This window comes from Nyctereutes procyonoides, unplaced genomic scaffold, assembly GCF_905146905.1.
Source record: "Nyctereutes procyonoides isolate TBG_1078 unplaced genomic scaffold, NYPRO_anot_genome, whole genome shotgun sequence".
NCBI classification, from domain to species: Eukaryota; Metazoa; Chordata; class Mammalia; order Carnivora; family Canidae; genus Nyctereutes; species Nyctereutes procyonoides.
In genome coordinates this window covers 99,924,814-99,947,707 of record NW_026575125.1, presented here as the reverse complement: position 1 = coordinate 99,947,707, position 22,894 = coordinate 99,924,814, and the positions used below count along the sequence as shown (strand labels likewise).

The 22,894-nt window shown below is 37.4% G+C and overlaps 1 protein-coding gene and 1 long non-coding RNA gene across 11 annotated transcripts in view; one reads left to right on the top strand and one right to left on the bottom strand.

Annotated features, from left to right (window-relative positions):
* Window positions 1–22,894, top strand: part of ENOX2 (ecto-NOX disulfide-thiol exchanger 2) — a 279,607-nt gene that overhangs the window by 68,472 nt on the left and 188,241 nt on the right. The gene's annotated exons all lie outside the window — the stretch shown is intronic.
* Window positions 7,570–22,894, bottom strand: part of LOC129518205 (uncharacterized) — a 34,971-nt gene continuing 19,646 nt past the window's right edge. Inside the window, exons 2-3 of the long non-coding RNA XR_008666145.1 lie at window positions 9,362–9,422; window positions 7,570–7,858 (exon numbers count right to left, since the gene is read on the bottom strand). This is a non-coding gene — a long non-coding RNA (uncharacterized LOC129518205). The remainder of the gene's footprint in view (window positions 7,859–9,361; window positions 9,423–22,894) is intronic.

Below are 22,894 nucleotides of genomic sequence, written 5' to 3'. Positions count from 1 at the left end.
ACACCTTTGTATTTCTAATATTGGCCAATTACAAAAGCCATCTGTGATTCATATAGCATTCTCACCTGGAGCACAAAGGGTTTCATTTAAGAATACATGCCATCAGGAAAATAATCCACAGATACAGCTAACTAGCTAACCCTATCTCCCTCTCAGCCTTCCCTTTCCTTTTTTTTTTTTTTGACTACCTTTCTAAAATAAAGTATTTCATGAGAAAAATGAGCTCTTTAGGAATCCTATTACTGTCAGTGGTAGAAGTGAGAAGACACTATCATTAACCTCCTTTGCTCAGTGGCTCTTGAGAGAATTGGAAAGGCAGCTAGGAGGTATGGCTTATCATCACTTCCTGTGGCAGAAATGACAGTGGGTTGTCACCCAGGAAGGCAAAGGGGCAGAGAGAAGCTAGTCAAGAGTGGCTCTGGAGAAATGCAAACATAAAAACCTAAGACTTTTCAATCAGTTGCTTCTCAAACTGGCTGGAATCCCTGTAGAAAGCTGAGTCTTTGAATGTGTCCCTTCTTTCTGGAGACTTACAAATCAGTTTGGCATTGTGTATTGTACAAAGGATCATAAATCAGAGTCCATCTACACTGATTGTGATCCAATGTGTCTTGCCAAAGTTATGTGAAGTTTTTATAAAATTCCCACATGCTCAATCCCCTAGAGAAGGGAATTCACTAACTGTGGTCCACTTAAGTTTCACAGCTAGCCTCTCAATTTAACTTTACTAAAAGCACCAGTGATATTTCAGAAACAATATATGAGGCTTATATTATTAGAACCATTTTTATTGACCTGAGGCCTTTGATTTAGTCACCCATAAACACTTTCTTCAGAAATTCCATGATTCTGGGCTTAGCAGCGACCCTGTAAAATGGTTTTCTCTCTATTTAGTTCTTGCCAACTTAGCCTCGACCTGGAGGTCCAAATACTTGCAGACTGTCATCTTTATTGAAGATTAACTGAAGTCTCTCTTTGGCTGATGGTGAAGGAGAGTTCAAAGACTGTGCTGGCAGCACCATTTGCAATGACACAAAAAAGTTCTCCTTTTGAAATCTTCTCCCTTTTTCTAGCAGATCTGCTTGTGTCAGGGATACACTTTTTAGCAGAATCTATTCCTTACATTGCTTTCATTGTACATTATCCCCAAAGGTGAAACATTCATGGTTATACATATGATATAACTTATGTCAGTAGAGTAATAGAATGTCAGGGCTAAATGAAATGTTATAGAACTTATAGCTTGATCTCCTTGTTTTATAGATGAGGAAACTAGGCCCAGAGATGTTGAATGACTCATCTGAAGCCATATAACTAATTAGTGTCAGAGCCTAGAGTAGAATGCAGGTCTCAGGACTCCTGATCAAGTTCTTTTTCTATTTGGTGATGCTGCTTCATGCCTAGCTAATTCACTTAAGATTTATCTGTTATACATATAAGTATATATTATATAGATACGTCTGTTATATATTTCATGAGTGGCAACATAGCCTAACAGATAGGAGTAGATCTGAGTCTGGATTTTACCCCTTATTACTTGTGTGAATTTACACATCTAAATTAATCTCTGAGCTTCAGTTGCTCATCTGTAAAACTGAAATAACACTCACCTGTTAAAGTTATGGTGAGAATTAAATGAGAAAATGTATATAAAGTACTTCACATAGTGCCCTACACATAGTAAACTCTCAGTGAATGGTTGCTATTTTTACTATATAGCTTTTTTCTATATAACTCATTCAGTTTCCCCTCCCCAATCCCTAGGATGAGAATTCTCTTGGAAATCTTAATTTTATTAAACTAGTATGCAAATATGTTAAAATGTAGCAAAATTCTTTTAGCTAACCTGAGTCTAGTGTATCAGTTTTTTTGCTAAGTTAATTGCAATCTAATTTGGTTCTGTTCAGTATCACATCTATTTCCACAAACAGGAAATTGTCTTTTCTAGATTTTGATTGGCAGGAATGGTCTTACAAACTACTGAATTACATTAGTGTTGCTTGGAACAGACACTTTCGTTATAAGCCTCTGTTCCTAGGTGTTTATCTTTTTCATAAAATTACCCTTTGGGCTGAAATATTTTCAACTTGTTTTCTATTTCAGATGAGATGGAAAAAAATTAGAGGGTTGGAAAAAGTGGAGAGATTTCTTATAACGTTTTATTTGACTACTGAGCAATCACATTTTAAGATTTTCCTGTTTGCTCCTGTGTTTTCAAAATGTTGAAACCCCATTAGAACTCAGAAACACACAGCAGAATTATTTTAAAGAACAGCTTGCAGAAATTCCACAGGAAGCAACTGTGTATATATGAGATCAGAGTCTTATGAAGACATGGTACCTGGCCCCAGAAGCTTTCTTTTTCAAATTATCTTTGACAATCCAGATTTTAAAAAATAGATTTATTTAAATTGGGCCACACTGTTTTGTATTATCAAACTATCTTCCTTTTCCAACTTCGTTGAAAAATATTTGTCAGGAAAAAACAGAGGTACAAAGTAAACAAAAAGAAAAGATCACAGAGGAATAAAGGAAAAGAAGTATTCGTAAATGGAGTTGGAGACTCAACTAAGAGGCTAGGGAAAGGCTAATCAGAGATTTCCAAGATGAGAAGCCAGAGCCCAGTGAATGCCCTGGTCATTTTGGTCAAATCACTGTCACCAGGATCTAAGAAAGATGGGCTACCATTGCAAGGTGAGCTTTTGTTCATTAGAGATAGTCGCAACTACTGGGAGTTGTGACTGAGGAACTGAGAGGGCAGTGGAGGCAGCTGACAGAAAGCAAGCATTTAGGTGAGACTTAGGCATAGAAGTGGAGGACAGAAACATCAAAAGCAGCAAGAGCACATAGATGCAAAGGTTGGGCTCTAGAGTAGAAGCTAGAGAAAGGCGGAACAAGGGACTGTGTGATCACCTGAACCAGTACTGAGCTATGTGTGTATTACAAAATGGAGTGCAACTTACCTTAACAGCCTCCATTTAAATTGTAAATTGTATCAGAGTAGGACTGATCATGTTTGTTTACTGCTATATCCCCCATACCAAGAGCTATGCTTGGCTCACAGTAGGTCCTCACTAAATATTTGTTGAATAAATGATCTGTATAGAAATTTAAGCTTTCCTGCTACCAGAGTAAAGATCATTATATATGTGAACTGCCTGATTGTGCTGCATGGGAGTAATGGGGAGAAAAAGGTGAAGAAGGCCCTTATTAAACCCAAGATGCAAAGCAAATGGCGGTGGAGACCCAGGCTCAGGGCAGGGACGGTTTGGAGGGCCTGCCTTTAGAAAGTGTTCCATTTGCCTTAGTTACTCAGAATAAAATTGCCTACATTTTTCAGAACTCCTTTCCCTGGGTCCTGAGCTGTGCTATGCTGGGAGTAGAAAGGAGGGAAGCCAAAGTCAGGTTGTCCTAAAGAAGAGGCTCCCCATTTGACATCTTACCTGTAATGGATAGCCTATGGTTGCTGTTCCATTGCCTGATTAAAAACAAAAAAGGAACAGCCTTAGAAATCAGAAGGCCTTCTATCCTGTTATTCTTTTAAACTCGTTTGAACCAGTGCATCTCCTCTGTGGGCTTGTTATGCCAGCTTCTGGAACAGTGCCTAGTACCTAGCAGGTACTCAGCAAATATTTGTTGAATGAATGACTCTGCCTGGTTATGCAGTTTTGAAAGACTACCCACGATGCTGGGGCCTTTTCCATAGTCCCTTAAAGAACACAGGGCTGTATCAGGATAAACAATTATGAAGAAATCAGAGAAAAGGAATGGAAAGTAATAATAATTTCATATATGCCTGAATTCTGGTGCATTTTGGGGAATCCCTAAGTGTCTCAGATGAGTTACAACTCCAAATCAATGTATAAAGCAGTTATTTTCAATGTGCAGTGCTAAGACTCAAGAAAGTTTAATACCTCCTTTCCTTCTAGGATGAAAAGGAAATTTTGTGTTCTCTATATGTGTCATTATACCTGAATACTTACACTTGGGGTGAAACTGTTAAAATATTTGTGTCTTTCTTGTGTTTCTCTGGCCCATCAGTTAATAGATTATACTTAGATACGTAATTCAAGACTTCCTCACTCCTAATCCCATAGCATCTGAGCATAACCAACGTTTTGCTAGAAGGGGGTGGTGTGTGTAGGCAGATATGCTTTCTACAGGATGAAAGTTGGAATTTGAATCCCAAAAGGTTTATAGGCAGGTTTTGGAGGCTCCCACTCTAGAAGCCAGGAAGCAAAATATCATGGACAATATTTTTAATACTAGGCTAGGATATGAAATTAGTACAGGAAGTGTAGAACAAGAACATTTGGCAACCTTGTGCTTCCTGTCTAAAATAACTATTATAGAACATTTGTAGGAGGTAGTATGCTATAGTGAATTCTATCATTTTCCTTATTAGACTCCTTATACTACTGAATTTTCTGTATATTATAGATTTTTTTCTCTTATTTTTTGCTTAGAAAAGTCATATCCCAACTGTGTATGTATAAGAGGATATCTATATTTAGTTTCTACCTTTAGGTGCATTTGTTTTCTTGAGTTACAGCTTCAACAGCTGACATGGTATTGTTTGGGTAAGACATCCTTAGAATAAACCACTGTTTATTTTGAGCACTATAAGGTTTCTGATGGGAATACTGTAAACTCCAGCTCTAAATTGATGTTGAAGAATCAATAAACTACTTAGCAGAGGAATAAATGACTCAAGGTAAAAATAACCAAGTAAAATCTAACTCCGACTTTCTGTTCAAACATGTATAGTGAGAAGGAACATATTTGACAAAGAGAGCCTTAAATGGTTATCATCTTCAAGGTCCTGCCCCTCATCTGGGTTAACTTTGCAGATTATTTTTTTCTTTCATTCAGAAAGAGATCTTCAAGAAGGAAATCAAAATCTTCTGGTTACAATTTGGCAAAATGTTTGGGATCATGAAACCAGCCAGATTCTTTTCCTAGAGAAGTCAGAATTATTTCCCCCATTGAGGCTATCTTTATTTGCTAGCAATATGTCAGTCATTGTAGAGGACCTAAAGAACTCTTGACCTCTTGGCTTCTTCCTTTTTTTTTGTTTATTCTAAGGACTCTGTCTCTCCTCATTTGATCATTATTTCGTGTATTTTTCAATGGGATCCAGAGATTCATTAATTCATTTCATAATTCAACAAAAATGTATTGAGTAACTGCTTGGTGCCAGATACTCTGTTAAATATTGTAAATACCACAGTAATAACAGAAATAAATGAGTACATATATAAAATTCTTTCTAATGGTGGTACGTGCAAGGACAGACAGCTACGGAAGGGAAAAAATGGCAGGACCCACTTAGATATTTTTTTAAGATTTTATTTATTTATTCATGAAAGACAGAGAGAGAGAGAGAGAGAGACAGAGACAGAGACACAGACAGAGAAGCAGACTCCATGCAGGAAGCCCGATGTAGGACTCAATCCTGGAACTCCAGGATCATGCCCTGAGCCAAAGGCAGGTGCTAAAACACTGAGCCACCCAGGTATCCCAAGAACTACTTAGATATTATGGAAGGAAGGTTTCTATGAAAAGATGTATTTCACTGCTGGGGATTTACCCCAAAGATACAGATGCAATGAAACACCAGGACACCTGCACCCCAATGTTTCTAGCAGCAATGTCCACAATAGCCAAACTGTGGAAGGAGCCTCGGTGTCCATCGAAAGATGAATGGATAAAGAAGATGTGGTTTATGTATACAATGGAATATTACTCAGCCTTAGAAATGACAAATACCCACCATTTGCTTCAACGTGGATGGAACTGGAGGGTATTATGCTGAGTGAAGTAAGTCAATCGGAGAAGGACAAACATTATATGTTCTCATTCATTTGGGAAATATAAATAATAGTGAAAGGGAATAGAAGGGAAGGGAGAAGAAATGGGTAGGAAATATCAGAAAGGGAGACAGAACATAAAGACTCCTAACTCTGGGAAACGAACTAGGGGTGGTGGAAGGGGAGGAGGGCAGGGGTGGGGGTGAATGGGTGACGGGCACTGAGGGGGGCACTTGACGGGATGAGCACTGGGTGTTATTCTGTATGTTGGCAAATTGAACACCAATAAAAAATAAATTTATTATTAAAAAAAAAGGATGTAGGTCAGTGTGTGTGTAGATTTGGTGGTGGGAAGATGAGAGAGCTCTTTCTGATGGCTTTTGTTTTCTCCACAAAATATAAGGCAAGATCATCAGCAAAAAGCAGGAAGCAAGAGAAGAGTGGGAAAGATGTGGAAGGATTGAGGAGAGAGGTGAAGATATATCATAGTCACTTTGAAGAGTAGGAAAGCAAGTTTAATGCAGAAGTAGCATTGCGGGGCAGAGATGAGTGCTCAGTTGAGGTTTGTGATCATGAATACTTTAAATGAAAATAAAGCCCATCCACTCAGCTACGTGAATTTTCTGCAGTCATGTTCAGTAGCTCAGGTGCAGGTTCACAAACGGCAGTTTAATTCTACTATATTACCATATGAGTGTATTTGGAAGAGCATAATGTGGTAGAATGGAACAAACGCGTGACTAGGGTTGAGAGGACATGGGCTGTAATGCAGTCTCACACTACCTGTAAACTTGCTCTGCCTCTGTTTTCTCGTTGATAAGATAAGAAGTTTGGACCAAATAATCTTTAAGGTTCTTTCTGGCTCTAAAACAGTGTGATTATTTTTTTTCCTTGGGACAATTCCTAATCTCAACCAATTTCTCATTAATATAGTGTTGTGATTAAGTGTGTATACTCTGGAGCCAGACTGCTTGGATTTGGATTCTAGCTCCACCACTTTCCACCTTTGTGACCTTGAGTAAGTCATTTCGCCTTTCAGTGCCAGTTTTTTCATCTTTGCAATGGGTATTAAAATACCGCATATTTTACTTAGTAGGATTACTGTAAGGATTAAACGGATCAATGCATGTGACACTCTTAGAACAGTGCCTGCACTGTGCCCTCAACAAGTGTTAGCTGTTACTCCCAACAAGTTCTGGTTCTCCAACATCTCTTCAGCCATAAAATATCTGAAAACTTGGAATTTCTTCTGCTTGCAGGCATGCATACCACCTGACACCATATTTAGACTTAATTTTGTTTCAGTTTGGCAGTGTGGCATAGAAAAATGATTCTGGGACCAGATGAGCCTTGGTTTAAATCCTGAGCCTGCCATTTACTTAGCTTGAGATCTTGGGTAAATAAATTAATGAGCTGATATTCAAATTCCTCTCCTACAAAATGAGGACAATAGTAATATTTTCTGATAGTTTGTGGGAGAAAATGAAGTGAGATAGTGCATGTGACGTATGTGATAATACAGGGTTTGGCATATGCTAGGCATTTAATTAAAGCAATTATTATGATTCTGGTACCTTGCCCTAATATTTATCCTGTTATGTCAGTTCTTGAGGTATAGGCAACTTTGGTTTGTGTTACTGACGTGTTTCTGAAGCACAGAGGAGCAACAAGTAGCCCATCAGAGAGAGAGAGAGACCTGAAAAAAAAAAACAGTATCAGCAAGTACCTTAGAGACAGGGTAAAGCTAGAAGGGCTAGAATAAAGGGGTGCACATTGTTATTTGTTACAATAAATACTGTAAACACGTAGATTTATTTTTAACATTGAAATCTTCCTTTAGAGTTTGAACGTTGTCTGCCAGTGAGAGCAAGTTAATAAAGCCAAGGAAAATGGGATGCATGATCTCCTCCAGTATGTCTGAGAAGGTTTCCATTGCCTTCCATGTCTGGACAAAGGCACCTCCCACGGATCCCTGCTGATCAAGCTCCAGGGAAGTGGTTGTTCCTGTGAGGTCCTTGAGCTCTTTGGTGGAAGGGTGTCATGTGAGGCTACAAATGTAAATAAAATCTTATTCATATCTGATCCTCAGAAAACTGCTTTGGAAGCAGCACCTACTTTGCTTCCTATGTTTGAAAACACCCTACTGAGTTGTATTGATTTCTTTAAGGAAAAGAAATATGGAGGGGAACAGCTCATTCCTATGCTTTCGTGTACCAGTAATCAAACCAAATCATTTATAAGGCTCAACAAGAAGCTCACATAATATCAATGTTTTAATCTCAATGTTATTTTCCACATGGTCTTAATTACAAAGATGAATCAGACCCAACTTTTTTTCTTATTATAGATCGGAAAAATATCATACTTAATTCTTCTAGCTGAAATCTCAGTCATTCTTGTTAAATGCATTTCATCTTATCAGCCTGCTGATTTCTTCTGCTGAACTAAATGACCAATGTTAATGCAAGACTTTATCAACTTAAATAAAAAGTAAACTTCCATCCCAGTCCTAATATCCCCCCTTGTATGTGCTAGTTCAATAAGTAACTTTAACTCAGAAACTAGATTTCCTTTTTGAGAGCCTGCAAAGCGGATTAGTCCCTATGAATTAAGGACTTCCTTTCTGTCTGATATTTGCTTATATTTCTTGCTACAGCTCTAAAAAGATTGTGATAGTACTTGTAATCTTACTAGGATACACTATTCTAGTAGCTGGAGCATCAGCTTGGATATTGTGGTACCATTTGCAGTTGGGCAAGTTCACTTCATTTTTCAGTCCATTTCCCCTCCAGAAAAATGACAGTGATAATATTTGTCCTTATCTACTTTGCTTAGAGGTTGTAAGACTAAATGAAACATGGATGGAAGCAGTTTGATCAAAAAGACAAAAATCTGAAAAATTATGACTCCTCAGGAATTATTTAGGCATACTCGTATTTGTGTTCTTAGAAAGTCCCTCCCTCTCCATAAGCACATGAGTAGTATACTCCATCACCATCAAATTTAAAGAAACACACAGACACAGACCTTCATGTTATCTAATATACTTTTAAAAAATGATTACCTTGCACTGTGTAGAATTTGATCAACACATTAATATACTTATATCTGGCTATCTATCTATGTATCCATCACTGATATATTCAGGAAATATTTGTCAAATTCCTGCTATGTGCCAGGTACTGTGCTTTGCTGGATGAAAATTTTAAGAATCAAGACAGGACTGATTCAGGGCTCATGAGTTATGGTCTAGTAAGTGAGACAACAGACAGTTAAAATAAAGTTTAAGTATTGTCATGGGTGATTATCAGAGTGTAATAGAATACCAAGCAGGAGTACAGAACCTGAGATGTGGAGGGTAGAGAAGGTGGAAAGAAAGACTTCCCATGGAAGTGATAGCTAAGGCCCCAAGATAATGAGTCATTGTAGCCTCACAAAGATGAGGAGGGAAGAGTATTTCAGAGGGGACAGTATCACTGCACAGCTTTTGAGCATTCTGGAGTGTGTATCCACATTGAGAAATCAGCCCATTTATAGGTACCTCCACTTACATTTGAAGGAACTTCATGGCTTTTCAAACCTTGTGTATTATTGGCTCTGTTACTGGATACACTGTAAAAATGAAACCCAGCCTTAGCATGAACTGATTTTACTCTTTGATTACTTTTCTAACTCCTAAAAGTCAAGTTCTCAATTTCAAATGTTTTACTAGGGCTTTCTTGTGGTTCTGAGTGTTGTTTATTTTGGTTATCACAGTTGCAGATAATTGCACATTTGCATTTAACATGAATTTAAATGCTTTTAATGAGTTTCTGCATTTTTGCTGGGTTAATTAGTTGAGTAGTAGGGAATTGTGTCCACCAACACAAGTCTGTTTTATCTATAGAAGCCCCAGCAAGCGTGTATAATTTTCTGATATTAGCATAGGTTCAGAAATCACTCATCTATGTGATTTAGTGACCATTTATTTATAAGCCATTTCTTAGACCATGTAAATCACTTTCTTTTTTTTTTTTGTAAATCACTTTCTAAAATTAGTTGAAGTCATTTCCTTCCCAAACTTCCTAGGATTTTCTTCCTCACTGAGCTCTGGCTTTTAAAGAGTTTTCAACTGTGTATGTTTCCACTATTTCTTGTTGACTTTTAAGAATTTTTCTGTCCTATTTGCAAAGAATCGGGCTGCTGCCTTGCATTTTCCTCAAACTAAAAACAGTTTACCCTCCCAATTAATGTCTGGACCTAATCCAAGCACATCAAAGTTTGCCTGGAAGTAAAGAACATAGTATGTAAATAACAGTAGGGCATAGTGAGTCATCTCACCGGTTTGAATATGGAGCTAATTCTGCAGATGCTATCACTTTTTGAAGAACAAACAAATGACTGAAAATGTGATCCTGGTATGCACTTGACAATATACATAGTGAAAGTTTATGGTATGTAATTATATATGCTTATCTCTTTATGGGACTTCATTTAAAATGAAAAGGGCACTTAAGCCCAACTCTCATTTTGGAATGCAAAAACTGATAGGTGACAAAATAGGGCTCAGAATTGACATTTCTACCATATAGCTAGCTTTAGTTTTTGATCAAAGTGAACGTCAATAGTTGTAAAGGAAATGTACTTTTCTTTATACATTATAAAAGTATTATATTGTGAAAGACTTCATATACAGAGAAGAACATGGTATCTACAGTTATACCTACCATGCAGGTTTATAAAACGTTAATATTTTCCATATTTGTTTCCAGTCCTTTAAGGATACAAATATGGTTGAGCAGTTGATGTTTATTTTGTGCCCCTCCCTGATCACGTTGTCCTCCCTTCTTCCCTGGTAGAACTACCAGCCTAAAGTTGGTGTGAGCCTTTCCCATCCATGTATTTGTACAAATGTAGGTACCTAGAAACAGTATTTGGCAGAGTTGTAATATTTACCAAGTTTATATCGTTAAGCAACTTGCATTTCGCTCAGTATTTCTGATATTTATCTATATTGAGGTACATACATACCTATTTATTTTAACAGCTATAGAGTATTTCACTTTATGAATGACTGCTTCTCAATGTATTTACCCATGTCCTTGTTGAGAAATTTTGTAGGTGTTTTTTCTCATTTTTCACTATTACAAAAAGTACTCCAGTATACATCATTTTACATGTCTCCTGTGTATGTGTGAGATTTTCAACCTCAAAATGATGTTACTGGGTTGCAGAGCATATGCATCTTTCAACTTTATAAGACACACCCAAGTTATTCGTTCTTCAAAGTTGTCATACCACCATCTTATAGTTTGAGCTGCTATAACAAGTACCATAGACTCGGGAGCTTATAAACAACAGAAATTTTTTTCTTACAGTTCTGGAAATTGGAACTCTGAAATCAGGGTGCCAGCATGGTTAGGTTCTGATAATGACTGTCTTCCAAGTTTCAGACTCCCGAATTATGTATCCACATATGGTACAAAAGAGAGAGGGGGGGACTAGAGAGCTCAGATGGGCTTCTTTCATAATGACACTAATCCTGTTCATGAAAAAAAAATGAAAAAAATCCCGTTCATGAGGGCCTTACCCTCATGGCCTAATCACCTCCCAGAGGTTATCACCTCCTAATGCTAATACACTGGAGCATAGGGATTTCAGCATATAAAATTTGTAGGGACACAAAACATTCAGTCCATAACACCTACTTTATACTTTCTACAAATGGTAGATGAAGGTTCCTGTTTTTACACATCCTCCAGCACTCAGTATTGTCACTTAAAACATTTTTCCAATTTTGGGGGTATGAAATGATGTCTTACTGTGTTTTAATATGTATTTTCTTGTTTACTAGTGAGGTTTAATATCTTTCCATGTGTTTATTGGCCATATAGTTTTCTTCTATGAATTGCCTATTCATATCATCTGTCCATTATTCTATTTGGTTGTTAGTCTTTTTATTATTGATTTGAAGGAGATTATCTATTCTGCATACTAATCCCTTATGCTTTATAAATATCATCTCACAGCCTGTGACTTGTCTTTTAACTTTTCTTATGCTGCCTCTGTTGAATAGATGTTTATTATTTTAATTGAATACAATTTATCAAGGTCCCTATTCTTTAAATATAAAACTGTGTGGAAGAAAGTAATCATTCCCATACAATCTGAAGCCCTCATTAAATTAAAATGAAGCATTAAAATGTCTTGACACCAGATTGTATTACTATGACTACATAGAACATAAACTTGGGAGGTTATCTAGAAATGCACAGAAGTTGCAGTCACTAAAAGTGTAACTTCAACAAACCATTAAAGAAAGTACATAAAGTAATACAAGATGAGGGATACCTGGGTTGAACTTCTAACTTCTGGTTTTGGCTCAGGTCATGATCTGAGGGTCATGAGATCAAGCCCACATAGGGCTCCATGCTCAGCAGAGAGTCCACTTGAGATTCTCTCTGTCCCTCCCCCCACTCTCAATCTCTCAATCTCTCTCTCTCTCTCTCCCCCTCCCTCCCTCCCTCCCCCCTCCCTCCAATAAATCTTTAAAAAAGTTATACAAGATGAAAAAGCTCTAGATATTTGCTCTACAAGAATGTGCATATTGTACAGTAAGCAACAATACTGTATTGAAATTTTGTTGAGAGGGTGGATCTTATGTTACATGTTTTCTTGCCATAAAAAAGAAACTAAATCATTCAGTGCATGTCCTTTCAGCCTTAAAAAAAGAATAATTTTTTAAAGATTTTATTTATTTATTCATGAGAGACACAGAGAGAGGCAGAGACACAGGCAGAGGGAGAAACAGGCTCCATGCAGGGAGCCCAATATGGGACTCTATCCCGGGTCTCCAGGATCACACCCTGGGCTGAAGGTGGCGCTAAACGGCTGAGCCACCAGGGCTGCTCAAAACCAATAATTTTGTAGGAAATCTAAGTGTTAGCTCCTTTATCAATAAATATTCTTTGGACAAGTCATTTCATCTCTCTTCTAATTTTTTTCACATGTAAAGTGAGGAATTATGTGGCCTCTAAGTTCTATTCTGGCTCTAAAAGTTCTGTGGTATATGGAAATAAAGAATGGTTTGAATGTATTCTAATGATTTCAAACATTCATTAAGAATTTTCCGAATTTCAGGGGTACCTGGGTGGCTCAGTCAGTTGAGCATCTGCCTTTGGCTTAGGTCATGATCCTGGATCAGCCCGAATGGGGCTCCCCACTCAGTGAGAATTCTGCTTGCCCAGCTCCCTGTGCTCCTTCCCCTACGCATGCTCACGCTCTCTTTTTCTCTTTCTCTCTCTCAAATAAATGAAAAATCTTTTTTTTAAAAAAGAATTTTCCCAATTTCAGACTAAGCAGATTTTCAAGAATTCCACTAGTATTTATTGGAGGCCTCCTAGTACACACCTGTACTCCCTTTTGAACCTTGAGGCCATTGATAGTGCTAAGACAATTCCCATGAATGCTCTTACAAGACATAAGCTAAGAGAGACAAGAAGAATGAAGAAAAACAAGTTGTAGAAGATCAGAAAGGGAAGAGAGAGTGGAGATAGTAAGCTGTCTGGAGGGGATGCCTCAGTACTATTCTATAACACGAAAGGCATGGGTATGTGTCCTGTGTTCCAAAAGGCAGAAAGACACCTTTACTTTGATTTAAAAAACAACAAACAGAAGGTCTATTATATGGAGGTAAACTGATCAAATATGTGGCTCTTGGTCAAATGTATCCATCAGTAAATCTGCCTTAGAAAGCACTTCTCTTGCCAATTAAAGATGACCCTTACCATGGCTACTGATCTCTGTTGGAAAATGAATGCCTTTTGCATGCTGCTTCCATGTGAAAACCATCCCTGATTTACAGTCAAAGCCATTACTAGATTTTTTTGGTATATCTTTTATTGGAGTTCGATTTGCCAACATATAGTATAATACCCAGTGCTCATCCCATCAAGTGCCCCCCCCAGTGCCCGTCACCCAGTCACCCTATCCCCCTACCCACCTCCCCTTCCACTACCCCTTGTTCGTTTCCCAGCGTTAGGAGGCTCTTATGTTCTGTCACCCTCTCTGATATTTCCCACTCATTTTCTCTCCTTTCCCCTTAAATCCCTTTCACTATTTTTTATATTCCCCAAATGAATGAGACCATATAATGTTTGTATGTAATGGGTAGCCAGGGTAGGAGAAAGGTGCTAATAGTTTTGGCATGGTCACAAGGATTACTTAGTTACTGATGGCATCTCAGACGTCTTCCCTAGGAAGCTACCATTCTCTAAGTTAAGGAATTCTGGACTATTATTCCTTATTCTTCTATCACATTCAGCTTAAATTTTTCCCAGAAGTGTTGTTTTCCCTTTATTGATGGCATTATTTGCAGAAAGAACATTTTTGAAAATATGGAAAAGTAGTTTTGAAGTCCAAATCTGCCTTGAAACCATCATTGTAGTGGAACAGGCAGTTTTACCAGGAAGTGTGTGATCTCTGGGAATTGAAGTACTAATAGTTTATGTAGCAGGGAAGATAGCAGTTTTGAGAACATAGAGTTGAGAAATGAACCAGAATCTGAATTGAGTAGCTATCACAGGAAGCCTATCATAAACTGACATGAATTCTAAAGATTATACCAACTACTTAGTGGCAGGGGATGGATAGTATTTTTGTGCAAAGATCCTACTACATTAAGGAATGAGAAGTAAGAGGAGGGAAAAAAGCTCTAAAGCAAAATCAAAGAGAAGCATGGTAAGTGAATGCAAAGGAACAGCTTAAGTTTAGTACCTGCATTAAGAGGGAAATTTGATGCTTAACTCCTAAAAGGCAACTAGTCAGTACACTGATGTTACTGGAATGTTGACTCCTAATGAATCAGCTCTCCAGCTTAAGGGAACAAGAGGTACTACTTGGGTTGTTAACCATCTCTTCTAGTGTTCAGGGCTCCTACAAAGGTTAGCAACACCCTTTGGTGCAAGAGACAAGGGAAATAATAGAGGGACTGTCAAGAGAGGCTACTAACAGTGGTCCCAGTACCAAAGTTTGGCCATCACTCCTCACAACCATTCCTCCAAACAAGGACTTAGAAATAAACTGCAATTCTGTGTTTAAGATACTAAAAAAAGTATATAACGATGGGTCTAAATTAGAAATAATGGAGGTTTAAGTCAAATCTTGATTATTCAAAAGCTCATTATCTGGTTTGTGGATTTTCTGTACCCTTGGTATTCTTTATTTTCCATTCTCCTGTCTGCCTTTTGGTAATTTTACTGCTCATTAGTTATTTTACAAGAAGGTGGGCATGGAAGGAATAGGAGAATGACACTTTTATCAGCCCATTTTGCTACCTATTAGTGCTTTGGGTGAAGATTCTGATGGGGAAGGAAACAAAACCCATGGGCCAAAACAAGAGGTTTGAGGTCTATATGAATTTAATTTTTCTTCACAGCCTCTATCCCCTGTAAAAAGGTAAACTAATTGTATGGCTTTGGGGAAAAAAAACAACTTCCTGATAAATGGAGAAATATCAGCCCCTAAAAGAAAGTGCCAGAAGTTCTGTTTTTCAGACCCTTTTATCACTATACATTAGACCAGAAAATACACTATACCATGCAAACATCCTTTGGTCTCTGGCACAGGGTAGATTAAACAATTTAATGATACAGTCAACAAAACTAAAAGACAACCTACAGAATGGGAGAAGATATTTGCAAATGACCTATCGGATAAAGGGCTAGTTTCCAAGATCTATAAAGAACTTATTAAACTCAACACCAAAGAAACAAACAATCCAATGATGAAATGGGCAAAAGACATGAACAGAAATCTCACAGAGGAAGACATAGACCTGGCCAACATGCACATGAGAAAATACTCTGCATCACTTCCCATCAGGGAAATACAAATCAAAACCACAATGAGATACCACCTCATACCAGTGAGAATGGGGAAAATTAACAAGGCAGGAAACCACAAATGTTGGAGAGGATGCGGAGAAAAGGGAACCCTCTTACACTGTTGGTGAGAATGTGAACTGGTACAGCCACTCCGGAAAACTGTGTGGAGGTTCCTCAAAGACTTAAAAATAGACTGCCCTACGACCCAGCAATTGCACCGCTGGGGATTTACCCCAAAGATACAGATGCAATGAAACACCGGGACACCTGCACCCCAATGTTTCTAGCAGCAATGTCCATAATAGCCAAACTGTGGAAGGAGCCTCGGTGTCCATCGAAAGATGAATGGATAAAGAAGATGTGGTTTGTGTACACAATGGAATACTACTCAGCCATTAGAAACGACAAATACCCACCATTTGCTTCAACGTGGATGGAACTGGAGGGTATTATTCTGAGTGAAGTAAGTCAATCGGAGAAGGACAAACATTATATGTTCTCATTCATTTGGGGAATATAAATAATAGTGAAAGGGAATATAAGGGAAGGGAGAAGAAATGTGTGGGAAATATCAGAAAGGGAGACAGAACATAGAGACTCCTAACTCTGGGAAACGAACTAGGGGTGGTGGAAGGGGAGGAGGGCAGGGGGTGGGGTGAATGGGTGATGGGCACTGAAGGGGGCACTTGATGGGATGAGCACTGGGTGTTATTCTGTATGTTGGCAAAGTGAACACCAATAAAAAATAAATTTATTATAAAAAAAGATGTGGTTTATGTATACAATGGAATATTACTCAGCCATTAGAAATGACAAATACCCACCATTTGCTTCAACCTGTTTGGAACTGGAGGGTATTATGCTGAGTGAAATAAGTCAATCAGAGAAGGACAAACATTATATGTTCTCATTCATTTGGGGAATATAAATAATAGTTAAAGGGAATAGAAGGGAAGGAAGAAGAAATGGGTAGGAAATATCAGAAAGGGAGACAGAACATAAAGACTCCTAACTCTGGAAATGAACTAGGGGTGGTGGAAGGGGAGGAGGGCGGGGGGTGGGGGTGAATGGGTGACGGGCACTGAGGGGGGGCACTTGACGGGATGAGCACTGGGTGTTATTCTGTATGTTGGCAAATTGAACACCAATAAAAACTAAATTTATTTTAAAAACCAATTTAATGTGACATTTATAATAATAAGTTGTGAAATTTTTTATTGGTGGTGGTCAGAATTTTTTATTTTTCTGAGTTACCTTTAGTAAGTTTGTTATTCATTAACACTGTCATACATGTTTGACCTCTTTCATAGTTACCCCAGTTCCTGTTTGTATTCCCTTTTACTAGAATGACTGGGCTGTGTTCTGTTTAATTCATTTCCTTACTCCCAAACTAATTATTTGGGGCTGATAATTAAACCACATATGTCATTTTCTGGCTTATTTATGAAGTACAGATTGAATTGTGTTATAATACATGCTTTTGAAATGCTAAGGGTTCCTATCATGGGTAAATCGATTTGGATCACAAAGGGCTATCCTTTTGGTGGTTCAGGAAGCAATATAAGTGACCTGAAACATGAAAATCCTAGAAGAGAATACAAGCAGTAATTTCTTTGACATTGGCCATAGCAACTTCCTTCTAGATATGTGTCCTGAGGAAAAAGAAAGAAAAGCAAAAATAAACTATTAGGACTACATCAAAATTAAAAGCTCCAACATAGTAAAGTAAATAATCAACAAAACTAAAAGCAGAGTATGGAATGGAAGAAGATATTTGCAAATGATATATCTCATAAAGGAGTTAGTATCCAAAATATATAAAGAAATTATAAAACTCAACACCCCAAAACAAATAATCCAATTTAAAAATAGGCAGAAGACATAAGAAGACATTTCTTCAATGAAGACATACAGATGGCCAACAGGCACAAAAAAAGATGTTCATCATCATCATCACGGAAAGGAAATATAAATCAAAACTATAATGAGATATTACCTCACAGTTGTCAGAATGGCTAAAATCAACAACACAAGAAACAATAGATGTTGGCAAGGATGTGGAGAAAAGGGAACCCCCTTGCACTGTTAGTGGGAATGCAAATTAGTGCAGCCACTGTAGAAAACAGAATGGAGGTTCCTCAGAAAGTTAAAAATAGAACTACTCTACGATCCAGAAATTGCGCTGCTGGGTATTTACCCAAAGAATACAAGAATACTAATTCAATGGGATACACGAACCCTGATATTTATAGCAGTATTATTTACAATAGCCAAATTATTAAAGCAGCCCAAGTGTTCATTAATTGATGAGTGGATAAAGAAGAGGTGATGTATATATGTGAGCATGTGTACACACACACACATAGACACACACACAAATATTATTCAGCCATAAGAAGGAAAGAAATCTTGCTATTTGCAGTGACATGGATGGAGCTACAGAATATAATGCTAAGTGAAATAAGTTAGAGAAAGACAAATGCCATATGATTTCACTCATATGTTGAGCTTAAGGAACAAAAAAACAAGGGAAAAAATAAGAGAGAGGGAGAGAGAATAACCGGAAACAGACACTTAATTATAGACAACAAAGTGATGGTTACTAGAGGGGAGGTGAGTGAGGGCATGGGTTAAGTAGACAGTGGAACTTAAGGAGTACACTTGTCATGGTGACCACAGGGTAAAGTATGGAAGTGTTGGATTACTATATTATATACCTGAAACTCATGTAACACTGTATGTTAACTGATCAGAATTAAAATAAGACCTTTAAAAAAATAAAAGGTAATAGCAATATCTGAATCTAATTTATTATTGCTAAAATAAGAAAATCAAGTATTTATTTAGTTGTAACAGTAAGGAAATATTCTTGCTTTTGAGGCTTTTTCAAATTTATCTACATCTTGTCAATAAGCTCCAACTTCTCACTGAGTCAAACAAGACAGTGCAGTTGGTGATACAGTTCACCACTATGCTGAAGGGCAGAAGCAACTGTTTATTTTTAAATGTAGCTTTCTAGAAGATTTCTGGGAAACAGCCACAGATATATTGCCATTTTTAGCCTAATCATTTTGTTGACCACAAGGCAGAACGGCAGCAAGCTCAGATGGGAAAACTGTAGTCATTATCCAAAGGTCAGACTTGATAAGCAGACTGCTATTTCTTCCCCTAACTCCCATATGTTTGGAGGGGCATGTGGGCAACAAGGGAAGTCAGAAATCTCACTGTCAAAAAACTATTTAAGTGATTTTATGCAAATAGAACTGGCTGTATTCTATGCAGAATAACAGGATTCCTGTCTTCAAGGAGTTCTTAGTCTTAACAAATGAAGCAGCAGCAGAAACTATAGGCAGAGTCTATATCTATCCTCTTGCTTAGCTCAAAGTAGGCATCCCATAAATGTCATTTAGATGATTGGCTGAATGAATGGGTGGACAGACAAGTAACGAATGAACAATGAACTCCGAAAGGTAACTCCTTGGAGTTGCTGTTTAGAAAAGCGGAGACAACAACTTGAAAATCATTAGCAGCAAAAAAAAAAAATCTTTAGCAGCATAACTGGAAAGTCAAGTATCAATTTCCACTAGACATTGAAGTAATTGAAATTTAGTCCAGGGGTGGAAAGTACATTTACTATTTTTATTAATTTATATGTAAAATGAAAATAAAATTTAAAATTAAATCTAGCTCTTCTACACTCCATTGAATTACTATATTATGAAGACAGAAGTTACATTGAATGGTTTATCATAATTATTTTTAATCAATTTGATTTACTTTCTACCAAAAAATCCTACAGGTATCATTTACACTTTTTTTTCCATCAATGGTAGTCTATCCATCAGTAAAAACTTTAATCTGGGAGCCTCAGTGGTTAAGCATCTGCCTTTGGCTCAGTTTGTGATCCCAGGGTCCTGGTATTGAGTCCCACATTGGGCTGTCCCCACAGGGAGCCTGCTTCTCCCTCTGCATATGTCTCTGCCTCTCTCTGTGTGTCTCTCATGAATAAATAAATAAAATATTAAAAAAAACACTTTAATCCCAGTACAAACCCTACAGGGAAGGTAACATAGTACAAGGGAAAGATATGTAGCCAGAAGATGTGTGTTCTAGCTCCTCCTCACATTCATTATAACTTTGGGTAAATCACTGAAGCTCTCCTGAGATGCAGTTTTTTTGTCTACAGACCAAGGACATTAACCCTTTTCTCCATCATAGGGATGCTGTGAAAGTACTAAGATGTAAAATTTTGTAATAATGTCATTTATTGTTAGGGAAGGGATTAGAAATAATGTTATAGTGTTCAAAGACTTTGGTTTCTAGCATTCTGGTATAGAAGGTGGAGTGCAGTCACTGAATACTGGCTACCACCCTGAGAACATTCAACTTAAAGATGGTTATATAAAAGATTCCTGGGGCACCTGGATGACTCAGTCAATTAAGCATCCAACTCTTGATTTCAGCTCAGGTCATGAGATCGAGCTTGGTGATGGGATCTGCACTGAGTGCAGAGTCTGCTTAAGATTCTTCCCCCCTCCCTCTCGCTCTCCCTCTTGCTCCTACCCCTGTTCTTTCTCTGTGTCTCTTAAATAAATACATAAATAAAATATTTTTTAAAAAGATTCCTGAATGTCACCATTAAATAAAATGTATTTAACATTTAATTGTTGAACAGATTGTAAGGTATAAGTTTACAGTCCATTTAGATGGTAGTACTCTTTTGAATATTTCTCTTTATATATCTAGGCTTTATTTGTATCTGCCAGTCTATATGGCATATTATGCATTTCTCTGGTTTGCTGTGAACAAAATGAAGTTGTTTCATTGATAGGCCCTCATAGAAGTTGACAAATACCAAAGCTGTTAGAAGCTTTGCTTTAATATAAGTGTCACTCCCACTAAACGGTAAAATAACCATTTCAACTTGGAGGATCATTATCCTATTTAAACATAAATCAATTCACTGTCCTCTAAAATGTGACTACGTTTAAGAGCAATAGGCAAGCCACAGCCATTCTCTTTCTCTGTGTGTTGGATGAGGTTGTAAGTGTGTCACCAAATGCTCAAATCCAGTTGTTACTGAAGCACAATCCAATCTCCAAGAGGGAAGACAACTATTAAGAATGAGCTTAGAAAAAAAGACATTTTATAGATGTATTAAAATAGAAAACATAAGCTGATTAGGCAAAGTTCCAAAGATTCATTAGTTTATTAAAGTAGATTGAAATGAATGTTTGAGAGATTTAAATAAATTAACCTTTAATGAGTACCCAGGGGCCAAGGAAAAAGAATGACAGAGGATTAGGAGTATTTTGTCTGATTGTTGCATAATGCACACTGATTAGGTTTTTTCTGAATGCTCATTGCTGTATAACAATACTAATAAATAAAAAAGATTAAAATATCTCTAGATTGTAATTGTGTCTGCTCTTATGTGCACACAAATACCATGCTTGGATTTAATAGCAGTCCCTACAACTCTAGCAGAGACAAGAATTTTTGTCATTACATCATTATATTTTGAAATGTCTCATATGTGAGCAAAGCTTTGGTCTAATTAGGGTAAATTTATTCCCGACATGCTGGACATGCTTTTGTCATTTTAGTGTTAGATTCTTATTCTGAGTTTTACAGTATACATGCTCTAAATAATAATAATTGATAGCAAGTTATTTAGAAGATGTGTTTTTATTTAAACATCTTATTTAAAAAAAAAACTTTTCTAGACTTCCTTACAAGTTCTGGTTTATAATTAGAAAAATTCTTAAGGAGACTTTTTTGGGAGCAGTGTTGGAAATGCTTTGGTTTTTTTCATGTCACCTTAACCGTATTACTTTCAAATCATTTATTGACTGCAAAATAAATTTTGAGTTGGTGGTACTAGGACAGCATTCTTCTAGACCTCACTTGTCTCTGATCTTCTACCCTATTACTGAGTTTTATATCAAGTTTTTATTAATGTCTTCCACCTACACTTTTGTTGTTGTTTACCTTAGAGCTTGTAGATCACAGGGTTCTACTCTCATTGTTTAGATGAGGAAACCTCAACCAAAAACAACTTGCCCATTTCCCATCTCAGTTGATGGAAGAACAGATACCATAGTCTGTATCTTCATGGTCTGTTCTTCCACTGAACTGCCTCCTTTGCATTTTCATATTTTTACCAGATCATTCCTTTTTTTAAAAAAATTTATTTATTTAAAAAATATTTATTTATTTGAGAGATAGAATGTGTGATGGGAAGGGGCCGAGGGAGAGGGGATCATTGAGGTTATAGATGACATAAGCAAACCACACTGCCGCCTGATTTTATTAAAAGTAGTTGTAATTTAGACACAGTGCTTCCCAGCATTCTTCATGAGCATACATGTAGTAGAATAAATGAATGATCTACTCGAGGGCAGGGGCGACTGGCCTCCCGTCCCAAGGGTTGTAAGATTTGAAGCCAATCCTCAAGGCAGTTTGGAATGGAATCTTTCTCTGGGGATAAGAAGAAAAACACAATATTTCTGAAGTATTTTAGCTGGTATCTCCTGGAGCAAGGAAAGGAACATAATCCTGTAATTATACTTTGCCTAAAATTTTTTCAAGACGTTAGTTTCTTTTTGTTTTTGCCAGCAATGCTTCTAATCTTCCTTTCATCTTTTCCCTAGAAGCATCATAAATTGGACAAATTTAGGTCTAACCTATTTATATCACACAACCAATACAGTTCTCTGCATATTGTAGGTAATGAGTAAATGAACTTACCCTCTAAGTGCTGCCTGATTTTAACTTAAAAAAAAAAAAAAAAAACTCTGGTCAGCATATACTCATCTGACCAGAGTTAGAGCAGTGGTTTTCAGTCCTGGCTGCACATTATAATCACCTGACACCTTTTAAAAACTAGATCTTAAGGCTTCACCTGGACCAAGTACCATATAACTGGGTTATCTGATTAAGTCAGAGTTATATGGGTGGGGCCCAGGTGTTGGTATTTTTTTTTAACGTTCCCCAGGTAACTTTAATATGTAGCCAGAAGTGAGATGCACTGCCTTAAAGTCTTGACCTTTTCTGGGGACATGCCTAACAAATCTGTGAGGTTGGGGACTGGGTCAAGGCAGAAGGCAGTTGGTGAAAAACAAAAGAATATGGGAGCTTTGGAGCACCTGGGTGGCTCAGTGGTTGAGTGTCTGCCTTTGGCTCAGGGCATGATCCCGGGGTCCGAGGATTGAGTCCTGT